At 47.1% G+C, this 16,364-nt stretch overlaps 1 protein-coding gene across 3 annotated transcripts in view; it reads right to left on the bottom strand.

The window, feature by feature from the left end:
* Positions 1-6,116, bottom strand: part of IRF2 (interferon regulatory factor 2) — a 55,538-nt gene extending 49,422 nt beyond the window's left edge. Inside the window, exon 1 of one of the 3 annotated variants that reach the window (XM_072123085.1) lies at positions 5,988-6,116. The gene's annotated coding sequence lies outside the window, so the exon portion shown is untranslated. Of the gene's footprint in view, positions 1-712; positions 736-5,764; positions 5,963-5,987 lie in introns of those variants that run through there. The other 2 variants (XM_072123090.1, XM_072123105.1) reach the window with 2 other exon arrangements.
* Between the last annotated feature and the right edge of the window lie 10,248 nt (positions 6,117-16,364).

The following is a 16,364-nucleotide window of genomic DNA, read 5'->3' as shown; positions in this document are numbered from 1 at the left end:
GCGCTGTAAACTGGCGGAAAGTAGACCAAAAGAAAACTGGTCTAGCAGGGACTGTTGGACACATTTCTGGTGCTAGGGACAGATTTTGGTCCCAGGGACAGAAAATGGTCTCGGCGCCAGAAATGTCTCTGCACAGCTCTACAATATTAAATGTGCATCTTCTTTCCCAGAGCAGGTCGGTAACAAAGCCAATGCAGACACCGACACTTTAAGTAAATGTCCCCCTATGTGTGGCATCACCTTTAGCCAGTAGAAACCAAGGCAATCTGAATATGTTCCTAATTTATCAGAGCGGTTGATGCTGGATGATAGATCTGGCCTATCTTTAGTGTTAAAGTTTTGCAGTGGATCACAAGTCTCTGAAACTTCCGATGCCGTTGGACTGGTAATAATAAGCCCAGGGCCGGCGCCAGCACAGGGCATAAATGGGCCCAAATCTGCTGGGGGCAGCGATATATCAGCAGCAAGCCATTATACCATAGCTAACCTGCTGTGCAGGGTCACATCATTTTATAGCTTTATGTTGCGATTCAGAAGCAGTTTTGCCACATATTACCAACGCTTATGGATGAAATTGGCCAATTTCATCAACTTTATGGTAATGTATATGGGCAATTTCAGGAGTAACTGAACACCAGTGGAGGGCTGCTTAAAGCTCTTGTTAGACCTGCTGTATGTGACATTATACGCTCCAGACTTTCGCTTGTCGGACCTGTTTTCCAGGAGAGCAGAGCTCAGGCGGACATTCTTGAGTGTTTCTGCTGCAGGGGTGTGCCCTCGCCTTCATCTCCTAATCTGAGCATTTCAGGAGGTCCCTCACAGCTGAGCTCATTGATAAAGCTCTATACATAATACAAGCAAAATGGTATTTCCATATTTACTCAGGGACACCGATTAGATAAAGAGGGGGAGGTGCTGATCTTACAGGAACATTTCATGAACTTTAACCTACATTGCACATAACTTGTTTCACTACAGAAAATAAGACCTAGGGCTACATTCACACACATGTATAGGGGACGTATATACGGCCGATATACGTCCCCCATACACTTCTATGGGCTCACGGCCCTGTACGGGACATGTCCTATCTTTTCCCGTGATACGGCGCCATGCGCTGTATCTTCCTATGGGGAGGGGCGGGGGTGAGCAGCGGGCATACATTGTGTGAATATAGCCTAAGGCCGGCGCCACAACGGGAACGCAGACGCAAACGCAGACAAAGTCGCGCCTTCCATGGAAACGCCTGTGATTGGGAACGAGCCGCCGGTGTTTTGCGTTAATTGGGTGCGGCTTTGTTTACGTTTTCAAATGCAGACATAGCGGTGCGTGTGGCACCAGCCTTAGGCCGGCGCCACACAGGGCGCTTTGTCTGCGCTTGCAAACGCAAACAAAGTCGCGCCCACCCGGGGCGGGCCTCGGCCCGATCGAATTAACGCAAAACACACGCCGATGCGATCGGGCCGAGGCCCGCCCCGGTGGTCGCGACTTTGTCTGCGTTTGCAAGCGCAGACAAAGCGCCCTGTGTGGCGCCGGCCTTAGGCTACATTCACACACTTGTATGAGGGGGCGTATATACGGCCGATTTACGTTCCCCACACACTTCGATGGGCTCGCGGCATGGTACGGGAGCGGTACGGTGCAGCACACGTGCGGCACCTTACTGCTCCATAGCCCGGGAAAAGATAGGACATGTCCTATATTTTCCCGTATTACGGCGCCATGGCCCATATGTTCCTATGGAGAGAGGCGGGGGTGAGCTGCGCTCACCTCCTCCGCCTCTTCTCCCCGCACTGCCGTGTGCCCGCTGTGCTACAGTGCGGCGGGCAAACGGCAATGTGCATGCAGCCTTACACCATTGATAAGTATTTCCCCATCTCCAGCTAATGCTGGATCTTTGTAATCAAATGGAAAGATGGAAATTAAAAGAAAATTTATAGAAGAGAACATTCAGAAAATTAAAGCATGACACCAAAAACTAGGCCCAAAAAATGAACACAACCCAAAATTAGTCATCAGAAGATCCAGTTAATCCATAGGTTAAATAATGAGATATAGTGTATAGCCCCCATCACTACTGCTGCACTCGTAAATGGTACGTGTGACAGCACTCTGAGGCCGGTGCCACAGGTGGTGTTCTTGACGCGTTTCTGTTGCGATTTCAAATACTTTGAAAACGGATGCGTTTTTTACCCATGCATTTTTCAAATGTTTGCTTACGTTTGCGCAAAGCTTGATGTGCGGTTATTGGAGGCAGCTATGTCTCTTGAAATTTGTAAAAACACAGCGATCTTCTCCCTGCTGTTTGTGCATGTAATTACATGCGTTTCAAAACGCAACCATTTTGAACAGCGCAATTAAAACGCACCTCAAAAACAATAAACACGGAAATAACACAAAAATAAACGCGGCCGTTGAAAATGCCGAGTTAAGACACTGTAACCTAAAACCCATTGAAAAATCCAATATGCAAATATGATGCGTTTTTCAAGGATGCAAAAACGCAATGCAACAAAAATGGTTGTGTCTGCCTTACAACAGCTGAGGAGAGGCGATTCGCCCAATTGCATTACTGTTAACATTTGCATTTACAAAAAGTGATGTTAATGTATGTTTCAACATTGTGTTAACAAAATGAAAATGTAAACACATTGTTGTCACGTGTTTACAAAATGCAATGTAAACGTGATGTTACCACAAATGCGAACAGTAATGTAATTAAGCGAATCACCTCGCTGTTGTAATGCGTTTCAAAACACAATGAAAACGCAACGTGTGTCCAAGTCCTAAAAGAATAAACCAGACCACTTGGAAATATTGCTAAACTATATGAAAACACAAAAAGTAAAATTTAATGTAAGCAAGTTTTCAATGTGCTTCCTGTTACACTTCCTGTTATCGTAATTAAATGGAACCAAAATTAATCAAAATTCTTCTTGTGCTCTATAAACACTGGATTACAAAATCTTCACTTTCACCAACCTATGGAATGCTGTAACACATAGAGCGCGTTCACACAGAGTCAACAGCGCATTTATATTGTGTTAATAAATGCGCAAACATTGTGTTTGCTTAAGCGCTATGTTAACCTTGTGTTGACATTGCATAAGATTGTGTTTACAGTGTGTTAACAAATGCTAAATGTGACCACATCCATTGAAAGTGAGAAATAAACCTACCAATAAACCAAAATGGAGAGGCCCCCCAGGTAATAGAGGAAAAATAGATCAACTACCAATTAAGGACTACATTTCCTCCATTATTTGCTTTGCATCCACAATCTGTAAGATTATTAAAGAGGAAATGCGCTTAACTCATTAAAGGGATTGTACCATTTGTTGTTTTTGTCCTGTGGAGAAGTGACAAAAATCTGGTTGCTAAGGCCGCGGTCACACGTACCGCTAAGCGTCCCTTCATAACCCGATGCTAGTGCACAGGGGGCGGTCCTCGGTCCAAACGCACCTGCGTTTCCAGAGAAACGCACCAGCGTTTCCAGAGAAACGCATGCGATTGATAAGCCAATCGCAATCGCATACGGTTCTCTGGAAACACACGTGCGTTTGGGCCGAGGACCACCCCCTGTGCGCTAGCGTCACGTCTAGCAGTACGTGTGACCAAGGCCTGAGGGGGTATTCCATTCTCACTAATTGAATGAAGCGCCAGGACGAGCATGTCTATAGAGCGCTCCTCTTCCCTCTCCTTAGAAAGTCAAGCAGCTGCCGCCACAAAACAGCAGAATATAGGACATATTTTACACGATAATCGCCCAGCCAGGTCATAGTGTGTGATCTGGGCGCCAATTTTACGGCCAGATCATGCGTTTTTTGACGGACTGCTTTAAACAGGCCAAACACACGTTCAAAACGACACGCGTGCCATAAACCTCAAGGTGATACCACACGTGGCATTTTAAACCCGTTTTTTGTCAGTTTTTCAGCAGTCCATCCAAAAACGCATGCGTTTTTTAACGGACTGCTTAAAAATGGACCAGGCACATATCGCGTTTTTGGTCAGATTTTAAGCATGCTTTTCAGTCCGTTTAAAATCGCATGAGTTTTAAAAACGGTAAAAAACGGATGAATTTTAAAAAGGACTGAAAAGCATGCTTAAAAAAGGACCAAAAATGCCACATGTGGCATCACCATTATGTCTGCACGCACTGCGCTACTTAATGGAAATCTGCCCTCAAAATCAAGCATTATAATCCAGGGTCATAGATCCAGGCATCTTAAATGTGTTATCACCCATGGCCTCCTTCCAAATTCAACTTTTAAAATTATGCTAATTAGTCAGAAGTGCTCTGAGGTTGTTACCAGAGCCCCTCCATTCTGCAGCTTCACTAGTGTTCCTGTGCAGGAACACTTTCCGGCCCTTCTCTATGCCTGCTGAAATATCACACAGTGGGAGCGGGTGTGCTCCTGCACAATGTAACAGCCTGTGAATCTATGTTCCCCAAAACCCTTCTGGCTCATTAGCATACACATTAAAAGTTGATTTTAGAAGGAAAGAGGCCATGCACATGTTAACATGTTTACATTGTGTTCTGTAAACCCAAATGTTAACAGTAATGATATTAGGCAAAGCACCTCTCCTCAGCTGTTGTAATGTGTTTCAAAGCGCAATGAAAAGGCACTGTGTGACCGTGCCCCGACACCTATGGAGCCTGTAGTCCCCGAGAAGAGAAGATCCTGCCAGAGGGGGTCACACACCAGCATGTCTATGTGCTTTGTTTACAATCCTACATCCTGGTGGTAGATGTCCTTTAACATAATGTCTACGCAGTGTGGATATGTTGTGTTGCCATGTGATAGCATTTTGTTAACACAACGTAATTAGGCAAATCTCCTCCGCTGTTGTATTGCGTTTCAAAACGCCATGTGTGAATGCAGCTTTGGACCCCATGAGATCGAAGTTACGCCTGGTATAACTTCTTTATATTCTGTAGCTTCAGTACTATTTAGACTACACCTGCCTCCTGAGAGGTGAGTCTTGTTTCACGTACAGACGCCCTATAAAGAATAGGTTTTTGTGGAGTTATTGGATTGAGGCAATGGTGCCACAGCCAGCCTGGGCCTGCACTTCCCTTCCCCCGCTGCTTAGTACAAGTTGCCAGCACAGACCTTCCTTCCCTCTGACGTGTTTACAAGCGCAGCGATTGGCTGATCTGTCCCCAACTCTACAACCCCATTGGCCTTGGGAGACATCAATCAACAAAACTAACTTGACTGAAAGGCGAGAAGAAGCTTTAGAGCGCTTTAACCACTTCCTCCCCTGACTGCTTTACTCCATACAGTGACATGGCGACACAAGTAGCAAAATACAACTAGAGCTGTATAAAATAACAACAATATAACATAAACCTATAAACATACTAATACACAGGCCAGGACACACTTATCCATATTTACACAGCAGAGCATGGAGAAGGCAGTTCTGTATGTGACCAAACAGGCACAACTTCAGATACATATTATAATTTAGTCTATGCAAAAGTTACATGGTGACTAGCTACAGACAATACAATCATTGTTACAGTGCCTAATGCTGATATAACAGAGCAAGGGAGGTGATCATACAACAAGCAGTGACAAATACAGATAAAACATCACTATCGTCCCCCTTCTATGTGTGCAGCCTCTGCTCCCAGTCCTCCCTGTATGTGTCAGGCTGAGATCACAGCTATTCTGGACGCTCCTGTCATAAATAGCAGCCTGTCAGCTGTGGTGTGCTCACATAGAGCATGAGATGTAATAATGCACATTACCTGCAGCACTCCATCCTTCCTATTACCAGCTTCAGGGGGGTACATCCTGGCTCTGTGTGTCAGTGTGTGCTTTTTTTATTTCGTAAGAGCCCTGCTTCCTGTGAGGAGTCAATGTGGAGACATTGCTAGAAGCTACAGAGCAGATGACAGGGCTCTACTCCCTCTTCCCAGATGGAGGTGCAGGGAGCAGAGCTGGCCGACTGCAAAAATGCAAGTTACATACCAGTAGTCAGTGATCGCAGGATCAAAACTAAAAGTGACGGCTCCAGATCGAAAGCAAAACAAGGAGAGGAAAGTGAGTGAAGCTCAGCACTGGGTCCCCCCTCCCGGGATTGTTTGTTACATGTTTGCTCAGCACAAGGACGGGGAGGGGCGGAGCCGCGGCTGCTGCAGCGCTCTGATTGGTCAGCCCCGCCCCCCTGAGCGGCCATTCTCGGAAAAAGGCAATTTCATTTTCACTTCCCTGTCACTGAGCTGCTGCTGGTCACACACACAGGGCCCTCAGGAGGACACTGCCTCTCATGTCTCTCACCATCACCACATAACTAGTTATATACAGAAAAATAAGGAGCATTTATAAATAAGCCTCATGTCATGCACAGATACATTTTCAATTTTTTCGTTTTTTTCGTTTGTTATCCCTTTTCCCCTCCAATAAGCCGGGTCTTTTTCCTTTTTTTATGTATAGAACTGAGAACTGAGATTGTTTTCTGCGTAACAATTTGCACTTCTTAGTAGCTCCATTCGTTATTCCATATAATGAACTAAAAAAATGTGACATAGGGTGCGGTCACACACAGGGTTTGTAATAAAAACGGCCGGGGGTAGGGCTCGTCCTTATCCTAGGGCGGCACAGTGGATTAATAGTTAGCATTACAGCCTTGCAGCGCTGGTGTATTGGGTTCAAATCACAGGGTCAACATCTGCAAAGACTTTGTATGTTCTCTACGTGTTTGTGTGGGTTTCCTCCGGATCCTTCGGTTTCCTCCCTTACTCCAAAACATACTGGGGGACATTTACTTAAAGTGTCGGTGTCTGCACTGGCTTTGTTACCGACCTGCTGTCGGAAAGAAGACACACATTTAATATTGTAGAGCTGTGCAGAGACATTTCTGGCGCCGAGACCATTTTCTGTCCCCAAGACCATTTTCTGTCCCTGGGACCAAAATCTGTCCCGAGCACCAGAAATGTGTCCAACAGTCCCTGCTAGACCAGTTTTCTTTTGGTCTACTTTCCGCCAGTTTACAGCGCCCAAAAATGGCTGTGACACATATTAATTGTGTCTGAGTTTCCACTCCGCCAAAGCCACGCCCCTTTTCGGAGAAGAGTCGGAGCAGGCGGAAAAAGTCATTTTTTCTGTCCCCGACAGCTAATAAATAGGTCTGAGAGCAGAACATGTGGTGAGAGCGCCACAAAACTGGCAGAAACACCATAGTAAATGTCCCCCACTGATTTGATTGTGAGCCCCATTAGGGACAAGGACTGATTTGGCAAGCTCTGTGCAGCGCTGCATAATCTGTGTGTGCTATATAAAAAAAGGATTATTATAAATGTTTCCAGTGGGTAACGAGCACCCAGTGTTTTGCAGGTAAATAATAAAGAACGCCGGTTGGTGGTTATGATCACTGGAAACACATATGCAATCAGGTTGAGCCCGCCCCCCTGGCGTTTGCATTGTGTTTCTAAACACAATGCAAATGCCATGAATGAGGGAAGCTAAAGGCATTTGGTGCCATTTTCTATTTTTCCATGTTCTATTTTAATGACTTTCACATTACTGTCCAAATTCTAAACTCCCCTTTGTTCTTTAGTGTAATGTTGTTGCAGGGGCGTGTTGACATTTTCACCGCTGACATTTGTTATTTTGATAGATCGGACACTATGTGACATAGAAATGTTTATGATTATGTTTAACCCCTTAACACCAAGGCCTTTTTTTTGTTTTTGTGTTTCCTTTTTTCACACCCCACTTTCAAAAACTATAACTTTTTTATTTTTCCATGAATAAAGCTGCATGGGGGCTTGTTTTTTGTGTAATAAATTGCAATTCATAGTGACAGTATTTAATATTCCATGCCGTGTACTGGGAAGCAGGATAAAAATTCCAAATATATAGAATTGGTGAAAAAAATGCATTTTCACCATTTACTTGGGGGCTTGAATTTCACAACTTTCGCTGTAGGCCCCAAATGACACTATGTACTTTATTCTTTGGATCGGTACGATCATGTGGATAAAAACTTTTATAATATGGTGGGATATGTAAGGGGGGTCTACAAATGGGGGGGTATGAGAGCGGGCCCACAATATGGGGGGGATATGAGAAGGGGGTCTACAACTGGGGCATATGAGAGTGGACCCACAGTATGGGGGGTGCCCACAACATGGGAAGATATGAGAAGGGGACCACAATATGGGTGTATGAGAGGGGGCTTGCAATACTGGGGTATGCATGGGGACTACAATATATAGATGAAAGTGGGCACAATATGAGGAGGAGATGAGAGACTATAATATGAGGTGTAGATAAGGGGCCACAATATGAGGAGAAGGTGAGAGTTTAGACAATATGAGAAGGGCCATAATATAAGGAGACAATGAACGGGGACTCAATACGAGGAGGAGATAAGAGAGGCCACACTATGAGGGGGAAATGAGAGGCTATAAAACGAGGAGGAGATGAGCGGGGCCACAATACGAGGAGGAGATGAGAGGTGCCACACTATGGGGGGAGATGAGAGGCCACAATATGAGAGGGAGAGGAGAGAAGCCACAATATGAGGAGATGAAGGGGGTCCACAATATGGGAGGAAGATGACAGGCCACAATGTGAGGAGGTGAGAGGTCACAATCTGATGGGGAGATACGAGCGTGAGGTGAGGGGCCACAATAGGAGCTGGCAGAGATTGCTTTTAATTACTCCTACCAAATGCTGGTCCTTACATCCATGTCTGGAGAGTCTCCTCCCTGAATACAGATTCCTTCCGAAACACACGTGTTTAGACTTAAATGCTTGTGCTCGGTAAGTAGCAACACGGCATGTTACTACTTACTAGAGATGAGCGAGCACTAAAATGCTCGGGTACTCGTTATTCGAGACGAACTTTTCCCGATGCTCGAGTGCTCGTCTCGAATAATGAGCCCCATTGAAGTCAATGGGAGACTCGAGCATTTTTCAAGGGGACCAAGGCTCTGCACAGGGAAGCTTGGCCAAACACCTGGGAACCTCAGAAAAGGATGGAAACACCACGGAAATGGACAGGAAACAGCAGGGGCAGCATGCATGGATGCCTCTGAGGCTGCTTAATCGCACCATTATGCCAAAATTATGGGCAACAGCATGGCCATGACAGAGTGACAGAATGAAGCTAGATAGCATCTAAAACATCCAATAATTGACCCTGACACTATAGGGGACGGCATGCAGAGGCAGCGGCAGCAGAGGCAGACTAGAGAGTGGCATGGCGACATACCCTAAATGGACTCAGGCTTCAAACCAATGGGTGGCAGAGAGGAACCAAAGGAGGTGAGCAAGAAGCGCTCAAATAATATCGGTACATGATAAAAGTTTGCCAGTATATTTTGTGGATTACACAGCAGGGTGGCGACAAAGTTAACATGGAAGCCATGAAAACAACCCAAAATTCTGCCTGACACAGCTCGTTTGATAAGGGGACCATGTATGGAGGCAGTGAACTAGTAGTAGATTAAAGGTGCTGCAGTTAAAACTATGTTAGTTGGATCTTGGCATGGAGCTGGCGCTCCGCTGCCAGGCGAGCTTTCGCCAATCCAAGCCCCTGTCTCTAGGCTACTCCCCAAACAGCACTTCTAAGAACCTTTTGTATAAGATCAATTGTAGTAGCGTTCTTATAAGTTTAGGATATGGCGGGTGAGGGGAATGTAAACAGATGCGCAAGAAGCGCTGAAATAATATTGGTAAATGATAAAAGTTTGCCAGTATATTTTGTGGATTACACAGCAGGGTGGCGACAAAGTTAACAAGTTTGTTGTGGAAGCCATGAAAACAACCCAAAATTCTGCCTGACACAGCTCGTTTGATAAGGGGACCATGTATGCCTACAGTTCATGCCAGTCGCTGCACTGGCTGCCAGTCTCCTTTCGAATACAGTTTAAAATAATAACCCTCATCCATAAAGCTCTGTATAATGCTGCACCCCCCTACCTCTCCTCTCTTATCTCAGTCTATCGCCCAACCCATGCTCTTAGATCCGCCAGTGATCTTAGATTAACCTCTACCCTAGTGCGGACCTCCCACTCGCGTCTCCAAGACTTCTCTAGAGCTGCACCAATTCTATGGAATGCTCTGCCCCGGACTATCAGACTAATACCTAACCTCCAAAGTTTCAAACGTGCTCTTAAAACCCATTTCTTTAGGCAAGCCTATAACACTCATTAACTGCATGAAGTTTTAACTCTTCTACTAACCCGTCCTGTGTCGTCCTCCCATCTGTTATCCAGCAACCAACAGGCACCAGACTTCTCTGCAGTCCCATTCACCCTGGACCTGGTATATAATATGATGGCTGAGTGGTTCAAGCGACAGCAATTCCATTTATTATATTTTGTTCTATTCCCTAAGAAGAATAGCTTGACCATTAAATATTCTTTTACCTCGTGTTACCCCATCATCTTCATAAACCGTAAGCTCTGGCGAGCAGGGACAAATGTTGTGCTCTGTTACATTACATTTGTATTTGTTTCCTATGATTTGTAAAGCGCTACGGAATATGATGGCGCTATATAAATAAAGATTATTATTATTATGGAGGCAGTAAACTAGTAGTAGATTAAAGGTGCTGCAGTTAAAACTATGTTAGTTGGATCTTGGGATGGAGCTGGCGTTCTGCTTCCAGGCGAGCTTTTGCCAATCCAAGCCCCTGTCTCTAGGCTACTCCCCAAACAGCACTTCTAAGAACCTTTTGTATAAGATCAAGTGTAGTAGCGTTCTTATAAGTTTGGGATATGGCGGGTGAGGGGAATGTAAACAGATGCGCAAGAAGCGCTGAAATAATATCGGTAAATGATAAAAGTTTGCCAGTATATTTTGTGGATTACACAGCAGGGTGGCGACAAAGTTAACAAGTTTGATGTGGAATGCCCTGTAATAGCTCTTGGGCGGTGTGCCTTTTATCGCCTAGGCTCAGCAGTTTGAGCACCGCCTGCTGTCGCTTAGCGACGGCACTGTTGCTGTGCCTAGAGCTACCGACTGATGGCGCCATGGCCACGGATGGTAATTCGGAGGAGGAGGAGGTGGAGGAGGGGTGGGAGGAGGAGGAGGTATACTAGGCCTTTGAGACCTGGACCGAGGTAGGCCCCGCAATCCTCTGCGTCGGCAGTATATGACCAGCCCCAGGGTCAGACTCGGTCCCAGCCTGCACCAAGTTAAGTGTAGTAGCGTTCTTATAAGTTTGGGATATGGCGGGTGAGGGGAATGTAAACAGATGCGCAAGAAGCGCATGATGCGCATGGAGCTGGCGCTCCGCTGCCAGGCGAGCTTTCGCCAATCCAAGCCCCTGTCTCTAGGCTACTCCCCAAACAGCACTTCTAAGAACCTTTTGCATAAGATCAAGTGTAATAGCGTTCTTATAAGTTTAGGATATGGCGGGTGAGGGGAATGTAAACAGATGCGCAAGAAGCGCTGAAATAATATTGGTAAATGATAAAAGTTTGCCAGTATATTTTGTGGATAACACAGCAGGGTGGCGACAAATTTAACAACTTTGATGTGGAATCCATGAAAACAACCCAAATTTCTGCCTGACACACCTCGTTTGATAAGGGGACGATGTATGGAGGCAGCTATATGGACGACTTTTGGAGGTAGCAATGGAGACAACGTGTGGAGGCTGCTATGGAGACAATTTTAATTTGGATAGTGCCTGTATGTGGCAGTCCAAAAAAGTTTTCAAACCAGAGGAGCAGGTAGGTGGCCCTCCAGAAAAATGAAATAGATTGAGTGCCTGTATGTGGCAGTCCAAAAAAGTTTTCAAACCAGAGGAGCAGGTAGGTGGTCCTCCAGAAAAATGAAATAGATTGAGTGCCTGTATGTGGCAGTCCAAAAAAGTTTTCAAACCAGAGGAGCAGGTAGGTGGCCCTCCAGAAAAATGAAATAGATTGAGTGCCTGTATGTGGCATTCCAAAAAAGTTTTCAAACCAGAGGAGCAGGTAGGTGGCTCTCCAGAAAAATGAAATAGATTGAGTGCCTGTATGTGGCAGTCCAAAAAAGTTTTCAAACCAGAGGAGCAGGTAGGTGGCCCTCCAGAAAAATGAAATAGATTGAGTGCCTGTATGTGGCAGTCGAAAAAGTTTTCAAACCAGTGGAGCAGGTAGGTGGCCCTCCAGAAAAATGAAATAGATTGAGTGCCTGTATGTGGCAGTCCAAAAAAGTTTTCAAACCAGAGGAGCAGGTAGGTGGCCCTCCAGAAAAATTGAATAGATTGAGTGCCTGTATGTGGCACTCCCAAAAATTGTTTAAAACATAGGACCGGGTAGGTGGCCCTCCAGAAAAATTAAATGCATAAAGTACTATAGCTAGAGCCAGTGGGCCCTGTCAAAAAATAGCCAGTTTCCTCTGCTTTAGTGTACAAAGAGGAGGAGAAGGAGGAAAATGAGGAGGAGGAGGAGTGCATAAATTATTCAGGTTGAGCTTCCTTCACCTGGTGGAGATTGGAAATTATGAGAAATCCAGGCTTTATTCATCTTAATAAGCGTCAGCCTGTCAGCGCTGTCAGTCGACAGGCGTGTACGCTTATCGGTGATGATGCCACCAGCTGCACTGAAAACCCGCTCGAACAACACGCTAGCGGCAGGGCAGGCAAGAACCTCCAAGGCGTACAGCGCCAGTTCGTGCCACATGTCCAGCTTTGAAACCCAGTAGTTGTAGGGAGCTGTGTGATCATTTAGGACGATGGTATGGTCAGCTACGTACTCCCTCACCATCTTTCTGTAAAGATCAGCCCTACTCTGCCGAGACTGGGGACAGGTGACAGTGTCTTGCTGGGGTGACATAAAGCTGGCAAAAGCCTTGTAAAGCGTACCCTTGCCAGTGCTGGACAAGCTGCCTGCTCGCCTACTCTCCCTCGCTACTTGTCCCGCAGAACTACGCACTCTGCCGCTAGCGCCGTCAGAAGGGAAATAGTGTTTCAGCTTGTGCACCAGGGCCTGCTGGTATTCATGCATTCTCACACTCCTTTCCTCTCCAGGGATGAGAGTGGAAAGATTTTGCTTGTACCGTGGGTCCAGGAGAGTGAATACCCAGTAATCGGTGCTGGAATAAATTCTTTGAACGCGAGGGTCACGGGATAGGCAGCCTAGCATGAAATCTGCCATATGCGCCAGAGTACCAACGTGTAAGAATTCACTCCCCTCACTGGCCTGACTGTCCATTTCCTCCTCCTCCAACTCCTCCAACTCCTCTTCTTCTGCCCATACACGCTGAACAGTGAAGGACTGAACAATGGTCCCCTCTTGTGTCTCGCCAACATTCTCCTCCTCTTCCTCCTCATCCTCCTCCACCTCCACCTCCTCCGATATGAGCTGAGAAACAGACCGAAGGGTGCTTTGGCTATCAACAAGGGAATATTCTTCCCCCGTCTCTTGTGACGAGCGCAAAGCTTCCGACTTCATGCTGATCAGAGAGTTTTTCAACAGGCCAAGCAGCGGGATGGTGAGGCTGATGATGGCGGCATCGCCACTGACCATCTGTGTTGACTCCTCAAAGTTACTCAGCACCTGACAGATATCAGACATCCACATCCACTCCTCATTGTAGACTTGAGGAAGCTGACTGACCTGACTACCAGTTCTGGTGGAAGTTGACATCTGGCAGTCTACAATCGCTCTGCGCTGCTGGTAAACTCTGGATAACATGGTTAATGTTGAATTCCACCTCGTGGGCACGTCGCACAACAGTCGGTGAGCGGGCAGTTGGAGGCGGCGCTGCGCTGCCCTGAGAGTGGCAGCATCTGTGCTGGACTTCCTGAAATGCGCACAGATGCGGCGCACCTTCGTGAGCAAATCAGACAGATTGGGGTATGTCTTGAGGGAACGCTGAACTATCAGATTTAACACATGGGCCAGGCATGGCACATGTGTCAGTCTGCCGAGTTGCAGAGCCGCCACCAGGTTACGGCCGTTGTCACACACAACCATGCCTGGCTTCAGGTTCAGCGGTGCCAGCCACAGATCAGTCTGCGCCGTGATGCCCTGTAATAGTTCTTGGGCGGTGTGCCTTTTATCGCCTAGGCTCAGCAGTTTGAGCACCGCCTGCTGTCGCTTAGCGACGGCACTGCTGCTGTGCCTAGAGCTAGCGACTGATGGCGCCATGCCCATGGATGGTAGTTCGGAGGAGGAGGTGGAGGAGGGGTGGGAGGAGGAGGAGGCATAGTATGCCTGAAAGACCTGGACCAAGGTAGGCCCCGCAATCCTCGGCATCGGCAGTATATGACCAGCCGCAGGGTCAGACTCGGTCCCAGCCTCCACCAAGTTAACCCAATGTGCCGTCAGCGATATATAGTGGCCCTGCCCGGCAGCACTCGTCCACGTGTCCGTGGTCAGGTGGACCTTGTCAGAAACGGCGTTGGTCAGGGCACGGATGATGTTGTCTGACACGTGCTGGTGCAGGGCTGGGACGGCACATCGGGAAAAGTAGTGGCGACTGGGGACCGAATACCGAGGGGCGGCCGCCGCCATGAGGTTGCGAAAGGCCTCGGTCTCTACAAGCCTATAGGGCAGCATCTCCAGGCTAAGCAATCTGGAGATGTGGACATTAAGGGCTTGGGCGTGCGGGTGGGTTGCACTATATTTCCGTTTCCGCTCCAGCGTCTGGGGTATGGAGAGCTGAACGCTGGTGGATGCTGTGGAGGGGTTTTTGTGCCAGGGTCCTGGGCAGGGGGCTGACTATCAGCTGACACAGGGGAAGGAGCAGTGGTGTGCACGGCCGGAGGTGAACGGGCTTGGTGCCACTGAGTGGGGTGTTTAGCATTCATATGCCTGCGCATACTGGTGGTAGTTAAGCTAGTAGTGGTGGAACCCCTGCTGATCCTGGTTTGGCAAAGGTTGCACACCACAGTCCGTCGGTCATCCGGTGTTTCCTTAAAGAACCTCCAGACTTCTGAAAATCTAGCCCTCGCCGCGGGAGCCCTCGCCACGGGAGCTTCACTACGTGACACATTTGGCGCTGATGCACCTGCTCTGGCCCTGCCTCTCCGTCTGGCCCCACCACTGCCTCTTCCAACCTGTTCTGGTCGAGGACTCTCCTCCGTCTCAGAAGCACTGTGTTCACCCAGCCTCTCAACCCAGCTTGGGTCTGTCACCTCATCATCCTCCGATCCCTCAGTCTGCTCCCCCCTCGGACTTCCTGCCCTGACAACAACTTCACCACTGTCTGACAACCGTGTCTCCTCATCGTCGGACACCTCTTTACACACTTCTTCCAGTACGTCAACAAGGTCATCATCACCCACAGACTGCGACTGGTGGAAAACCTGGGCATCGGAAAATTGCTCATCAGCAACCGGACAAGTGGTTTGTGACTGTGGGAAGGGTCCAGAAAACAGTTCCTCAGAGTATGCCGGTTCAAATGCCAAATTTTCCTGGGAGGGGGCAGACTGGGGGGGAGGAGGCTGAGGTGCAGGAGCTGGAGGAGTGCCGATTTCGGTGACATGGGTGGACTGCGTGGAAGACTGACTGGTGGACAAATTGCTTGAAGCATTGTCGGCAATCCACGACATCACCTGTTCGCACTGTTCTGGCCTCAACAGTGCTCTACCACGAGTCCCAGTAACTTCAGACATGAACCTAGGGAGTGTAGCTCTGCGGCGTTCCCCTGCTCCCTCATCAGCAGGTGGTGTCTCACCCCGCCCAGGACCACGGCCTCTGACCCCTGCAGTAGTTGGACGCCCACGTCCCCGCCCTCGTCCTCTACCCCTAGCCCTCGGGTTAAACATTTTGAAAATGAAAGTTATAACTTTAATTTTTTTTTTACTTTTTTTTTGTGTTTTTTTGTGTTTTTTTTTTTGTGTTTTTTAGTTTTTAAAACCAAACGATGCTATCCTATTGCTATGGCTATTTTCTAGCCAAGTATGAAAGCACACTGCTATGCCAGATGAGATGACGCTGAGTTATGAAAAAATAAACGTAAAATAAAAAGGAAATGGCAGACTGTGCCTAATTGAAATCCAACCCCTAATAAATTTTCCCACTTCGGTCTTTGCGATGGATATGTGCGTCACTAAGCGCTAAACACAGCGGTCGCAAGTCTCACTACAAATTCCTCACAATTTGGTAGTAGATGCACTGCAGCAAGGACAGCCACCAGCAGATCAACCAGAAATAAAATATATATAACGCAATTGTAGGCGTAAGTAAGCCGTTTGAATTCTCCTTTGGCTATTTTCTAGCCAAGTATGAAAGCACACTGCTATGCCAGATGAGATGACGCTGAGTTATGAAAAAATAAACGTAAAATAAAAAGTAAATGGCAGACTGTGCCTAATTGAAATCAAACCCCTAATAAATTTTCCCACTTTGGTGTTTGAGGTGGATATGTGTGTCACTAAGAGCTAAACACAACGGTAGC

Source organism: Engystomops pustulosus, chromosome 1, assembly GCF_040894005.1.
Source record: "Engystomops pustulosus chromosome 1, aEngPut4.maternal, whole genome shotgun sequence".
Classification (NCBI taxonomy): domain Eukaryota; kingdom Metazoa; phylum Chordata; class Amphibia; order Anura; family Leptodactylidae; genus Engystomops; species Engystomops pustulosus.
This window is presented reverse-complemented; position numbering and strand designations above follow the sequence as displayed.